The following is a 14,296-nucleotide window of genomic DNA, read 5'->3' on the forward strand; positions in this document are numbered from 1 at the left end:
GAATACTTGGCAGTCATATCACTACATGTCATTGCAATGGCTTCTACTATATTCCCCCCGCGGGTTAGGGGGAAGAATTTCCCAGCATGTCGTAGGAGGCGACTAACGGATTCTGTTTCTCCTTTTACCCTTGTTAGGTGTTTCTTGTATAGAATATAGTCAATGTTTGTAAAGATTTTGGTCAAGCAGTATGCAAGAGATGTTCAAGTCCTTTGTATTGGAAACTTGCATTCTCCCAGTAAGGTCATATATTGTGCTACGTTGCGGGCCCCTGGAGCAATTTTTTGATTGGTGCTTTTGTGAACGGGAAACAATTAACAAGTGGCTCTATCCCATCTCCCCCATTCCCTCCGTCGCGATATAACCTTGAATGGTTGAAAACGACGTTAAACACCAAATAAAGAAAGAAAGAAAGCTTCTACTATATGGAAAGGAGCTGAGTTTTTAAACTGGGATGACGTTTTTAAACAATTATCCGAGTACAGTGCCGCGGAACTGTTAATCGGTGTCACACCAGTTAACACTTCAGCAGCCATTTTGGAATTCGCGCATGCGCAGATTGTTTTTTCAGTGATTTTTTTTCGGTTGATTTGAACGCGTATGTTCAGTCTGCAGAAAGTGCAATTTTGTAGTCTTGTAGCCCTGAAGTTGCTTTTGAGTGTCCAAAGAAAGAGTGTAAAATGTTGCTGATAATCATGCATAATCATGCACAAACATAAAGCGCGTCAACAATCTGCGCTGGTGAGAGCAATAGCCGCGCTCTGGGAATCGCTGCGCTGTACAACGCGCCGCGCTCTGTGAATCGCCGCGCTGCACAGCGCGCCGCGCTCTGTGAATCGCTTGCCAATAAATAAAGCTTGAATAGAACAAAATCTCGTTTGTGTGAAAGTGTCTTTTCAATTTTAATTTGAGTCCAAATTTGTATTAGCAAAGTTCATTAATTGATAAGGTTCATATCAGAGATACAATTCCATATTTCGTACTGATTCAAAGAATTTGTGGGGACAATTTCTTCAAGCGACTTTGAAATCCAGCCGCGACAGTGCCATCTCAACTTCTTCTTTTTTTTAAGTCGGATATTGCCTAACCGGAATGTTTTAATTTAAAACTTTTTGATCCACAAAATGACAAATAAACCATCTAAGAATACCAACATGTCTTGAAGAATTCACATGCTAAGACTAATAGTTTTCTACTCGTGTGTGTACGTGTGTACGTGTGTGTGTATCAGTGTGGGTGTGTACATGCATATATATAGATGTGTGTGTGTGTGGGGGGGGGGGGGGCATGTGTATGTGCTGTGTGTATGTGAGTGTGTGTGCTGTGTGTGTGTGTGTGTTTGTGTGTTGCAGTTTTTAAACACACCTTGTTGTCAAATTACTTGTGTTGTATGTATAACCTCAATTTTTTCTGCGTTTTATTTTGTGTCTTTGATGTATTGATCATTAATTCATCTGTGTGTGTGTGTGTGTGTGTGTGTGTGTGTGTGTGTGTGTCTGTGTGTGTCTGTGTGTGTGTCTGTGTGTGTCTGTGTGTCTGTGTGTCTGTGTGTCTGTGTGTGTCTGTGTATGTGTATCTGTGTCTGTGTGTCTGTGTGTCTGTGTCTGTGTCTGTGTGTGTCTGTGTGTGTCTGTGTGTGTGTGTGTGTGTGTATATGTGTGTGTGTGTGTATGTGTGTGTGTGAGGGGGAAAGAGAGTGTGTTTATATGTCTGTGTGTGTGTATTTGTGTGTATATGTGTGTGTGTGAGTGTATATGTGTGTGTGTGTATATGTGTGTGTGTGTGTGTGTGTGTGTGTGTGAGAGAGTGAGTTATTTTGAGTTTATTGGGAGTTTTGTTTGTGTAATTTTTCTTATTTGTGTTTTATGGGGTTTTGGTTTGTTTATTTAATTTATTTACTGTGCCAGTGTGAGTGTGTGTGTGTGTGTGTGTGTGTGTGTGTGTGTGTGTGTGTGTGAGTGTGTGTGTGTGTGTGAGAGAGTGAGTTATTTTGAGTTTATTGGGAGTTTTGTTTGTGTAATTTTTCTTATTTGTGTTTTATGGGGTTTTGGTTTGTTTATTTAATTTATTTACTGTGCCAGTGTGAGTGTGTGTGTGTGTGTGTGTGTGTGTGTGTGTGTGTGTGTGTGCATGTGTGAGTGTATAAGTTATTTATTTAACTTGCCAGTGTGTGTGGTGTGTGAGGTGTGTTTGTGGGTTATTTTGGATGTTAAGGGATTTTAGTTTGTATGTTTTTTTCTTATTTGGGTTTTGGTTTTGTTCTATTGCTTATTTATTGACTGTGTTACTGTGTGTGTATGCGCATGTGTGAGTGTGAGTGTGTGTGTGTGTGTGTGTGTGAGTGTGTGAGTGTGAGTGTGTGTGTGTGTGTGAATGTGTGTGAGGTACTTTGAGTTTACAGGGATTTGGGTTTGTGTAATTTGTTTTATTAGGGTTTTTGGTTTGTTTAATTGTTTATTTACTGTGTCAGCTCACGTGCGCATGTGTGTGGACATTGTTTGTGTGTGAGTGTGTGTGTGTGTTTGTGAATGTGTGTTGCAATTTCCAAACACACCTTATTGGAAAATAACTTCTGTGTATGTAACCTCAAATGTGTGTGCATGCCTGTGTTAGTGTGTGTGCGAGCGTGGGATTTTAGTTTGTATTATTTTTTCTTATTTGGGTTTGTTTAGTTTTTCTGATTTATATACTGTGAGTGTGTTTGTTTGTAATCGTGTTCCGGTGTGTGTGTGTGTGTGTGTGTACGTGTGTGTTTGTTTGTGTGTAATTGTGTTCCACTGTGTGTGTAAGTGTTTGTTTATTGTGTAATCATGTTCCGGTGTGCGTGTTTGTTAGTAATCGTGTTCCAGTGTGCCTGTGTGTGTGTGTGTAAATATTGTTTGTAATCGTGTTCCAGTGTGTGTGTGTGTGTGTTTTCTGTCTTTTAGTGTTTTCTTTTTTTAATTTATTTACTGATTCAACTGTCGTAGTTGTTTAAAAAAAACAGCCATGTAACGGGCAAGTTATCAGCCACACACAAACACACTCACTCACCCACACGCATTCAAACAAAAACACACAAACACACAAACACGCACACAGTCGATCCAAACATGTATGTAAACACTGGTAGTCGTTAAAACTTTCAACAATTTTACTGAACAAAGTTCCAAACAATTAATATTTATAACAAAAAACTAATAACTAGTAAATAACAATGAACAACTTTAATTAAAACAGACAGACACGATCCAAACATGTCTGTAAACACTGGTAGTCGTTAAAACTTTCAACAATTTTACTGAACAAAGTTCCAAACAATTAATATTTATAACAAAAAACTAATAACAAGTAAATAACAATGAACAACTTTAATCAAAACAGACAGACACGATCCAAACATGGATGTAACCACTGGTAGTCGTTAAAACTTTCAACAATTTTACTGAACAAAGTTCCAAACAATTAATATTTATAACAAAAAACTAATAACTAGTAAATAACAATGAACAACTTTAATTAAAACAGACAGACACGATCCAAACATGTATGTAAACACTGGTAGTCGTTAAAACTTTCAACAATTTTACTGAACAAAGTTCCAAACAATTAATATTTATAACAAAAATCTAATAACTAGTAAATAACAATGAACAACTTTAATTAAAACAGACACACAGACAGACACACACACACACACATGCATACAAAAAAACCCACCTCGCAAGCACATATGCATCCAAACAAAAACACACAAGCACACACACACACTATGTACAAATATCACCTTAACACTGACATGACTGCATCACCTTAAAGAGTCTTGTGACACTAACATTGTTATTGAGAAAAAACAAACCTCTCAACCCTCAAAGCTTTTGAAAAAAAGAAGAAAGAAAAGAGTTTTAAACACAAAACCCAAAGCCCTCAATAGACCATGGGAAAAAAAGCATACATGATTATGCACCTTCACTCATTTTCAGTTGCATGACAAATTATCTCCCAGCCAAAGTCTGCATGGGTATATGACGTCATCAGATCCAAACATCAAAGCTGTCATCGACAGCATGACGAAAAACCAAGGCATGGAAAAAACTAGGAACCCAGAGTTAAGGGTGTACTCTCGTGAGATAAAGAGACTGACTCTGAAGAACGGAGTTCTGTACAGGAGGACGGAAAACAATGGGTGGATCGACACGTCTACAACTTGTCGTTCCGAAATCACATCGGAAGGCAGCGATGAAGGGTGTTCACGAAGACCTGTAGCACACTCACTTCGAGGACGCCATTCGTCAAGCTAGGCTACGTTTTTTCTGGCCTTTCATGGCTTCAGACATCGAGAGGAAGATCAAGAGGTGCGAAAGATGTATCAGGCGAGGTGCAGCTTCACCGAAAGCTCCTATGTCTACGATCGTAACCTCTTCGCCAATGGAGCTTTTCAAGTGTCCAGTGACTATCTGACCATCGACATGCAGGGCCAAAAGCAGAACATACTGGTCGTCATGGACCATTTCACCAAGTTCGGACACGCCATCTGGACTAAAGATGAGACACCAAAGACAGCTGCCAAGGCTCTATGGGAGCAGTTTTTCATGGTGTATGGATTTCCCTCGTGTATCTTTTCGGACCAAGTAGGGAGAGACTTTGAATCCAACTTGATCAAGGAGCTGTGCAACTTGCTGGGGATCGACAAGTGCCGTACGACACCGTACCACCCGGCCGGGAATCCAGTGGAGAGGTGGAACCGGACACTACTTAACATGCTCCGCAGTTTGGAAGATCATCAGAAGTCAACCTGGCGGAAGCATTTAAGGTCCTGCGTCCACGCCTACAATTCCTGTACTCATTATCTTTTCTTCGGCCGACATCCAAACCTTCCCATCGACTTGGCGTTTGGGGTCGACACCGAGGAGAGGTCCGCATGTTCTGTACTTGCATTTGCACAATGACTTCGACCTAGTCAAAAGTTACAATCACTCTACTCAACCAGCTAGAGTTCAGAGTTGTAATAAATCTGTGAGAAGTTTATAATGCCCGGTGTTCTACCCTGGCCAATGAGAAGCTAACCGTTGTAACTGTAGTCATCTTGTGGTCACAAATATCATTCTCACTGAGAAGCTAACCGTTGTAACTGTAGTCATGTAGTGGTTACAAATATCATTCTCACTGAGAAGCTAACCGTTGTAACTGTAGTCATCTAGTGGTTACAGATATCATTCTCACTGAGAAGCTAACCGTTGTAACTGTAGTCATCTAGTGGTTACAAATATCATTCTCACTGAGAAGCTAACCGTTGTAACTGTAGTCATCTAGTGGTTACAAATATCATTCTCACTGAGAAGCTAACCGTTGTAACTGTAGTCATCTAGTGGTTACAAATATCATTCTCAGAGAAGCTAACCGTTGTAACTGTAGTCATCTAGTGGTTACAAATATCATTCTCACTGAGAAGCTAACCGTTGTAACTGTAGTCATCTAGTGGTTACAAATATCATTCTCACTGAGAAGCTAACCGTTGTAACTGTAGTCATCTAGTGGTTACAAATATCATTCTCACTGAGAAGCTAACCGTTGTAACTGTAGTCATCTAGTGGTTACAAATATCATTCTCACTGAGAAGCTAACCGTTGTAACTGTAGTCATCTAGTGGTTACAAATATCATTCTCACTGAGAAGCTAACCGTTGTAACTGTAGTCATCTAGTGGTTACAGATATCATTCTCACTGAGAAGCTAACCGTTGTAACTGTAGTCATCTAGTGGTTACAAATATCATTCTCACTGAGAAGCTAACCGTTGTAACTGTAGTCATCTAGTGGTTACAGATATCATTCTCACTGAGAAGCTAACCGTTGTAACTGTAGTCATCTAGTGGTTACAAATATCATTCTCACTGAGAAGCTAACCGTTGTAACTGTAGTCATCTAGTGGTTACAAATATCATTCTCACTGAGAAGCTAACCGTTGTAACTGTAGACATCTTAAGTGGTTACAAATATCATTCTCACTGAGAAGCTAACTGTTGTAACTGTAGACATCTTAAGTGGTTACAAATATCATTCTCACTGAGAAGCTAACCGTTGTAACTGTAGTCATCTAGTGGTTACAAATATCATTCTCACTGAGAAGCTAACCGTTGTAACTGTAGTCATCTAGTGGTTACAGATATCATTCTCACTGAGAAGCTAACCGTTGTAACTGTAGTCATCCAGTGGTTACAAATCTCATTCTCACTGAGAAGCTAACCGTTGTAACTGTAGACATCTTAAGTGGTTACAGATATCATTCTCACTGAGAAGCTAACCGTTGTAACTGTAGTCATCTAGTGGTTACAAATATCCTTCTCACTGAGAAGCTAACCGTTGTAACTGTAGTCATCCAGTGGTTACAAATCTCATTCTCACTGAGAAGCTAACCGTTGTAACTGTAGTCATCTAGTGGTTACAAATATCATTCTCACTGAGAAGCTAACCATTGTAACTGTAGACATCTTAAGTGGTTACAGATATCATTCTCACTGAGAAGCTAACCGTTGTAACTGTAGTCATCTAGTGGTTACAAATATCATTCTCACTGAGAAGCTAACCGTTGTAACTGTAGTCATCTAGTGGTTACAGATATCATTCTCACTGAGAAGCTAACCGTTGTAACTGTAGTCATCTAGTGGTTACAGATATCATTCTCACTGAGAAGCTAACTGTTGTAACTGTAGACATCTTAAGTGGTTACAAATATCATTCTCACTGAGAAGCTAACCGTTGTAATAGTAGTATTCTTAAGTGGTTACAAATATCATTCTTACTCAGAGAAGCTAACCGTTGTAACTGTAGTCATCTAGTGGTTACAAATATCATTCTCACTGAGAAGCTATAACAGTTGTAACTGTAGTCATCTAGTGGTTACAAATATTCTCACTGAGAAGCTAACCGTTGTAACTGTAGACATCTTAAGTGGTTACAAATATCATTCTCACTGAGAAGCTATAACAGTTGTAACAGTAGTCATCTAGTGGTTACAAATATCATTCTCACTGAGAAGCTAACCGTTGTAACTGTAGACATCTTAAGTGGTTACAAATATCATTCTTACTCAGAGAAGCTAACCGTTGTAAATGTAGTCATCTAGTGGTTACAAATATCATTCTCACTGAGAAGCTAACCGTTGTAACTGTAGTCATCTAGTGGTTACAAATATTCTCACTGAGAAGCTAACCGTTGTAACTGTAGACATCTTAAAGTGTATCTAAACCCCATTTTTCAACCCAAAACCCTTATTACCAACGCAAACATACACCCAGATGCATTCCATCCCCACCCCTTCAAAGGCCCGAAGATGCGAGGAGCAGACGCAGCGAGTGGGAAAAGTCCGTAAAAGCTCGCACCTGCCAGCCTTCAGCTGAAACAAGACGATGATGCTAAAAATAGAAACGTCAGCAGATGACGTAGAGATGGGAATGGGAGTGGGAGCGGAAGCAGCGCCCTCTCCATGGATCTAGATCTAACTTTCTGCAAACACGAGTCAGCATGAGTAGATCGTTTCTGTGTCGTTTACGGTTGCAATACTATCCATGCAAACATGCTGGGAATAAGTAAGCGGGTTCCCTCAAGTCTTTCACAGAAGGAAAGCTTGGATTGACTTTGTGGAAACGGTTTATTCACAACCAAAAGACCATCGAGTGGACACCATTTTGCAGATGATGCATTTGCAGAACAGTTCACAGCTCCCTTGTTCGAATCCGAACTCGGTTATCGTCCGAGTCGGAGGTTGTTGGAGGATTCTGTCCCGTCAGGGATCCCACTAACGTTTATCAATGTGAAGAAGAATTTGAATGCTGCATAAAAGACAGTTGAGACGGCTGACGAAGAAGTGTCGAACCGGAGAAAGACTCAAAGTCGACGGAAAAGAAAAGTGATGAAGGCAAGTGATCGTTATGTTTCTGTTGGTGGTGCATGATTAAATTTAACCGGGCAGACGTAGTGCGTTGCATCTCCATCGTTTATGTAAGGTGTGTGTGTCCGTGTGAATATGTGTAGGAGGGAGACTGAGACTCTCAAAAATTCTGATTTCTGATTTCTCTCTCTGTCTTGCCAATAAAATAATAACGAAGAGATACACACAGAAAGACACACACAAACAGACACACACAACCACACCCATAGACATGCATATACACTTTCTTTGATCCAGAATCACAGAGACAGACGCATAGACATGCACATACACTTTGATCCAGATTGACACATAGACGGACGGACACACACACACACACACACACACATTCACACGCAAACAGTCACACTCACATACACACACACAATCACACTCAAAACACACATCATACCTCCAGCAGATTTTTTTTTACAATGTAGAAATATCTAGGTCATTGATTGTTAGATTCATTCCTGTAAAATCTCCCAAATCTAACAAACAAATACATGTACATGTAGTTGAAACAAATGTCTTGTGCAAGAGAGATCAAGGGAGATAATTTTGATGCAATTGTTAATGACATTGCATAGTGATATCCTTTTGTTTGTTTGTTTATTTGTTGCTTAACGTCCAGCCGACTACGCAGAGCCATATCAGGACGAGGAAGGGGGGGATGAAGGGGGCCACTTGTCAAGCGATTCCTGTTTACAAATGCACTAACCCATTACTTGTGTCCCAGCAGGCTTTAGTAAAACTAAATTAATACCTACTGGAAGATTACGTTTCCAGTATGTTAAAATAGGCTTAACTATCTACTGCTGGACTTACATCAGAACACTAACAGATTAAACTATACATGAATCGCGAGACAAGCGGCAAGAGAAGAGATTTTTGGAAAAAATACAGGTGAATGAGCAAGAAGGCAGAAAAAAGAAAAGAATTCATGAAGAAAAAGAGAGCATGACAGGAAAGAGGAACCAAAAATCTACCTAACAGCAAACTAGAAAGCTCCTGCGGTTCCAAAAACAGGAGGGGCCTTTAATTTCATAACCGCAGTGCCCCACTGCGGGATGATATCCTTTAAAAAAAAAAAAAAAAAAAAAAAAAAAAAAAAAAAAATTTGATAATAAGGAATTGAGATCTCTACACAATTTATCTTCCTTGTTTTATGTATGACATTGAGTTATAGTTAAAATTGTATTCTCGGAATTGTTCAAAAATAAATTTGAAGGGAGGCAACTGATAGATGAACAAGCAATATAACAATTTACACATTCAGTTATGCTTTTTTTTTTTTTTGGATAAGATCTATTAATGAGAATTATACAATAAATACACATGGAGGGGGGGGGGGGGGGGTTGCAGAGTGATTTTGAATGAGGTATCTGTCTAATATTTAGTAAAGCGTGGAATTATGACTGAGAGTGAGAGTCATTAATTCAGTGCATTTAAATTTGTATCCTGTTTTCAGGCTTTTCCTTGCCACTCTGCATTACAATAAAAATGGGGACAGGGGTGATGCGATTGATGAGGAAGGAAATCCGACGTTGTCCATCACATTCCCAAAAGGAAAGAAAGGAGAGTACAGTGTGAGGAAGTGCAAAGGGCCACGAGCTTATGGTAAGTTACATGCAGGGTAATTACTGACTGCTGGTTTTTAGCAGACACACACACAAATGAAAATCCTCTTCTTTTCTTATACTCCAGAATTCTGGCAATTTACCCAAACACACACTCACACACACAACTGAAGAGGGAAAAGACAGAGAGAGAAATATTGCATTTAATTTTGTTCAGTTGGGTACAGTAGTCCCTTCCATTTCCGGCCCTTTCGTGGGCGTGAACCTACCCGGAGCGGCCAGCTTTCCCATGACTAATGAGTTTTCCTTCTATAATTGACTCTTAATGGCCGTTAACCTGTCTGACGCGGTCAACGGTCACTGATTTTTGCCCTAAGGTGCCCCTCTTACTCGACAGGAGCGGCCACTTAACGGCCACTTGTCACTTTCGCGGGCGAGCGCCTGCGGTGTGTGTGTGTGTGTGTGTGTGTGTGTTGTGTGCACAGACGGCACAGCACGAGCAGACGACATGAATACTTACGCATGCGCAAACTGTAAATACAGACATGCGCATACATGTACATTTACGGCAGTCACTTCCGGATCGATCACAGCTGATGTGAGTTTGAAACACTTGTTTATCTGACACTCAAATACATATATAATAATCCAAACAACACACATAGAAACATACGAAACAATAGCTTAGCCAGGACGATCGAGTTAAACACGCAAATAATTAAGATGTATTTAAACGAAAGCAAAACTAACAGAGACAATGAATCGGCGGCTCGTGGATGATCGCTTTCTTTTCTTCATGAAAACTTGATCGTGTTTTTTGGGTTTTTTTGGAGGAGGAGGGGGCCTGTAATGAACGGCCACCTGATATTTGCGGTCACCTTTGCAAAGACTAATGGGTGACCGGATATGGCAGGTACTACTGTATTCGCTAGAACTGCAGCATTATTCCTAAAATGCATTTTTGCAAGCATAAAAGCTGTACTTGGTTCCGTGCTAATAATGCCTTTTCACGACTATCTCATCCTGAGCTATCCACTGTTACATTTACAGGTCACGTGTCAAGATTGCTTCAACGTCTGTTTGAGAAGCTGACAAAGGATCCAGGTGCCTTTGAAGCTTCCTTCCCAGAGGAATTTTGTGACAAACCTGACTTTTGGGCCGCTGCATATCACCCCCCCCCCCCCCCCTAATACCGATAAGAAGCTGCAGCACCATACAGTACAAGATAACCAAACTGATCCCACTTTTCCCCGCTGATGTTGACACCAACGACAATACTGAACAAAATGCACTTGCAAGGAATTACAGATTTTACTCTTTTATTTCATAAGTGATGCATTAGATTATAAATACATTTTCATGTTACCATTTTCATTCAAGCTCAGACCACTCAAAACCTCTTATCTGTAGTACATCAGACGGAAATGCATATCTGATGGCCCGTACTCCACATGAAGGTAAAGGTATCCTGATTTTCCTCCCTAGCACACCATGGCACCACCTCACAAGCTGTCAGAATCCTATGTAGCGGTACTTCCTGAAAAATAATCACAAAATCTGTGACATAAGTGTGTGTTGCATAGTCCGGCAGGGTGTTCCTACAAAAGGTGTGGAAAGTGTGGGGAAGAACACTTATTTTTCGTGAATTGATAGAATGGTTTGTTTCATGGCTGGCTGGGTGTGTGTGTGTGTGTGTGTGTGTGTGTGTGTGTGTGTGTGTGTGTGTGTGTGTGTGTGTGTGTGTGTGTGTGTGTGTGACAGTATGACAAGATCCATGTAAATCTTTCATTTTACCTAGTTATTTATGTTTAAAATGTACTTTCCAAAATGTGTTTCTTTCCAGCATTATGTTGATCTTGTTTCACACAAAGTGTATAAACTATGAATCTATTATTCACTTCTGGACTTCAGTGTGGAGAGATCCGAGGATAACAAAATAATATTTACTGGTTTGTATATATAATATATTATATGCATCATACCATGTCAAACACATCACAATATAGACGCGTGATCGACAAGAAGAGGAAATACTATGTGTGCACTTGTATGTCTTATCTTTTAATTTAATGGTTTTTTTTAATGGACCAACTTTCAACTTTGTGAGAAGAAAAGTTTTTAAGACATGAAAAACAAGGATTGCTTTAAACCTGCAAATTAAAAAAAATCTTCTGTCACCTTCTTCTTCAGGTGTGTGAATGGATGGGTGTACGGGGTACATTTGTCATGTGGAACAGACCTAGAAGTATCTGCCAACACATCACGATGATGTGACAAGCACATGCTTGGTAAAGAAAAATAGGTGTGTCACTTAGTGACTTACTCCTTGAGAGTAGCCTGTAAAAACCCATGCTCCTCCCGGTACTGGTAATATGCCGTCTCCAACATATCCGTGTTTAGGCAGACGCTTTCAAATTATGGGAGCTGCGTGATGCATGTAATGCCAATTTTTTCGGGAGGTCTGCAAACATAACAGTATTGTTATAACTTATGGTTAACTATGAAATTAGTGTAAGAACTTCTGTCTTTCTTTATTTGGTGTTTAACGTCGTTTTCAACCATTCAAGGTTATATCGCGACGGGGAAAGGGGGGAGAGGGATAGGGGAAAGGGGGGAGATGGGATAGAGCCACTTGTTAATTGTTTCTTGTTCACAAAAGCACTAATAAAAAAATTGTTCCAGGGGCTTGCAACGTAGTACAATATATGACCTTACTGGGAGAATGCAAGTTTCCAGTACAAAGGACTTAACATTTCTTACGTACTGCTTGACTAAAATCTTTACAAACATTGACTATATTCTATACAAGAAACACTTAACAAGGGTAAAAGGAGAAACAGAATCCGCTAGTCGCCTCTTACGACATGCGGGGGGCAGAGAAATAAGGATGTGGAAAAGAAGACTTTTGGTAAGTGAAATAGAGGTGATGGATCCAGTCAGGTAGAAATAAGACAACAAGAAAGGAATCGGAAAACTGCAGGGAATAGTAGGGAGAGTTTTCTTGGAAGGAAATATAGGTGAAAGGACTGGTAAGGCAGAAATAAGACAAAAGAAGAGAAGTAAAGGGGTGGGGAAGCTTAGTGGAAACACTCCCGCCGCGTGAAGGCGACCCCATGGGAGCAGTGTAAGAACTAAACTTCTAACAGACATTATGAAGTTAAGGCTTTACAGACTATTTATAGTAATGAATAACCTCTGCATCTATGTTGCAAAATAGTCACACTTTTCCTTTGCTCTTTTCATTGAAAAAAAAAGTAATTTAACTAATGCCAAGTAAAAAGTAATACATACCTGCCTGGGACAGTTCAGCTTCTTCATAATTTTAGTAGACTCTGTGCAGCAGTTGCATTCCTCCACTTTCTCCATCTCCACACAGTTGGCACATTCAGACCTGAAAGTATCACAAACAATCTTCACTCGTTTCTATCCTTCCGCCGAGTGTTGCGAATGCACACATGTTGGAAGTATTCTTAGATTTCATCAGAAAGAAATAATAACATTAGTTCTAAAAATGTAACTTGCCAACTCAAAATGTAAACACTAGGGACTGCCAGATTCGCCTTCGTCAAAAGCTCGTGCGTGTCGATCTTCGTGAGTTTGCTTCTATAAAATGTTCATTCTGGAGGCCTAGTGAATTTCTTGCATATAACCAGGTCATGTCCAAAATAGACACTAGCTCTGGAGACAGACTGAACAAGAGGCGAAGCCTTCAAGGCTCACGTAAGAAATCGACAAACAGTAACACAAACTCAATCACTCCGTCACACATACACACACACACACACACACACACACACACACACACACACACACACACACACACACACACACACACACACACAGTAAGCATAGGTGAAACTATGCAAGAAAGCGAGACCCTGGATCTGCCAAGAAGTCTCGGCCCGCTCACAATAACAATGACCGAGACTTTCAGTAATTCCTTTGCGTGACGTCTAACCCTCTTACGTCATAATGTGACGTCTTCAAATAGTTTCTATCACACACGTCGAACACTTTTGACCGAGACTGACGTAATCCATAGACTCGGAAATGTTAAAGTTTCTACCACAGACATACACACATATACATACGCACGCACGCACGCACGCACAGACAGACAAAGTTTATCATCGCATAGGCTACACTTACGTGAGCCAAAAACCAAGTTAGCATAGCCTAGTGCACAAACACCCACACAAACGGTACTCATGTCACAGTTTAGATCTAGACTCCAAGCTTGACACATCCTGTCAGAATGTCCTTTTCTCGGTTGCTTGTACCCAAAATAAAACGTGACTTCGTTACTCACCAGTCTGTGTTCCCAAGGCGATTAATCATGCTGCTGTTGTCAGAAAGATGATTTTCCTCCACGTTCCTTTCATTTTCTCGTGCCCGAGGTTCAAACATATATGGTACAACACGATTGTGGTTCACCACGTTTTGTGCGCCACGACTGACTGTCGTCCATTGTGCTCTCTTCCCATGTCTACGTCACAGGCACTTGGCTGGGGCGTCGGGAGTTCTCGGGTTTTCTCGGCAAAGTCCGGATGAGCAAATTTAGTACGCATGCCAGTTGGCGAACGGCTGAGCGCAGAGCGGTTAAAGTGCAGAAAAATGTCGTAACTGGAACCCCTCTACACACACTCAAACCTGTACTTGCAGGGTTTAGACACACTTTAAGTGGTTACAAATATCATTCTCACTGAGAAGCTATTTGTTTGTTTGTTTATTTGTTGCTTAACGTCCAGCCGACTACGCAGAGCCATATCAGGACGAGGAAGGGGGGGATGAAGGGGGCCACTTGTCAAG

At 40.5% G+C, this 14,296-nt stretch overlaps 1 long non-coding RNA gene across 1 annotated transcript; it reads right to left on the bottom strand.

The window, feature by feature from the left end:
- Positions 1-10,685: 10,685 nt before the first annotated feature.
- On the bottom strand, positions 10,686-13,647 carry LOC138950391 (uncharacterized). Its single transcript, XR_011450642.1, has 3 exons — positions 12,779-13,647; positions 11,811-11,948; positions 10,686-11,024 (listed from the first exon to the last, which is right to left on the bottom strand). It is a non-coding gene; the product is annotated as an uncharacterized lncRNA (long non-coding RNA).
- Between the last annotated feature and the right edge of the window lie 649 nt (positions 13,648-14,296).

Source organism: Littorina saxatilis, linkage group LG16, assembly GCF_037325665.1.
Source record: "Littorina saxatilis isolate snail1 linkage group LG16, US_GU_Lsax_2.0, whole genome shotgun sequence".
In the NCBI taxonomy this organism is placed as follows: Eukaryota; Metazoa; Mollusca; class Gastropoda; order Littorinimorpha; family Littorinidae; genus Littorina; species Littorina saxatilis.